The following is a 1,329-nucleotide window of genomic DNA, read 5'->3' as shown; positions in this document are numbered from 1 at the left end:
AATATAGCTCGTCTTTGCAGTCTACAGTATATACTGTGCTGTGCAACAGTAATGATATAAAAATATTTGGCTACGATAAAATTCTTGAACCACTTATAAAAAAGACCAACAGATACTTGAAAACCAAAAGGTCTGTTCATCCAGAGATAGGAGCAAGCATCAAAGGAACCGTGCTTTTTGTCTCTGCTGATCATTTTCATTTGCAAGCTTTCAGGAATCATTCACTGTTGACAAATTGCATGCAGGAGCGCCTACCAAACCAGTGCCCACATTCTTGGGTTTTCATAGTGGTCCACCACCTTTTTATGATAAGAGTAGGATTTGAGCTCTGAAGAGTGCAGAGGCTGCAGAGAGCTTGGCTGCCGCTGCTAATTCCATGATGACTTACTCGAGGATCGAGGAGTGAGGAGGCTTCCTGAGGAGTCATGAGCGAGGTGTGTATATGCCGAAGTGTTTATCAGCTAAACGTGACACATGTATACATTCTCATTCCCCTTCACATCGGTCACAATAATTGTAATTTTTACTTTACCTTTGCAGTTTATATAAACCACTCATCTCAAGAAGGTATCTTGCTTTATTATTATTTATGAGGACGGAAGGTGCCCACTTGAAGACCCTAGAGATGTCCCCTACTCGGCTCAATCCAGACGGTTGTCGTGCTGGTCCACTGGGGAGACCACACTGTAGTTGCAGCCGTCGTGTGCTGACGCGCCAAGTAGGCTACACTGCAGGACAGAAGGGGATTCACATCACCAAATGGAAAGAAGCGTAAAACAATGGAGAAGCATGTTACTGTAAAGCTACGTCTTAGTTTATGCTTATCTTCGCGAAAGCCGAGTACAAATCAGCATGAAGTTTTAACAACTACTCTTGTGTAATGGAAATCATGAATTTCTTAAATAGGCCTAACCAGACTTCAACAACAAAATTGGGCTGATCCTTTGAGCGCTACTGACGCTAAGTGACGCTCGAGTGATCAAGTATTCCAATCAATGTATACAAAGCTTTCATTTGATTCCTCCGTCCTCATTTTCTTTCCTTGCAGCCTTCCCTCGCATCCTCGGGGTGGAGCTGAGATTCGAGGAAAGGTAATGAGGATGCACAAAAAAGAAATGAGAAGCAGCCAGTTTATAGAATAACACAGTCTCATCCCAAGACGTCATATAACTGACGTCTTGGGACGTCTTTTGACCATACGTCAATATCCGCATTTTTAGGGCCCCCTTAAACGTCGGTAGATGACGTTATTGGATCTTAACTCTACCCCAGACCTAAACCTAACCCTAAACCTACCCCGTCACCTAACTGACGTTAAATGTAAAGCAT

This window comes from Pimephales promelas, chromosome 3, assembly GCF_988280905.1.
Source record: "Pimephales promelas chromosome 3, fPimPro1.hap1.1, whole genome shotgun sequence".
NCBI classification, from domain to species: domain Eukaryota; kingdom Metazoa; phylum Chordata; class Actinopteri; order Cypriniformes; family Leuciscidae; genus Pimephales; species Pimephales promelas.
This window is presented reverse-complemented; position numbering follows the sequence as displayed.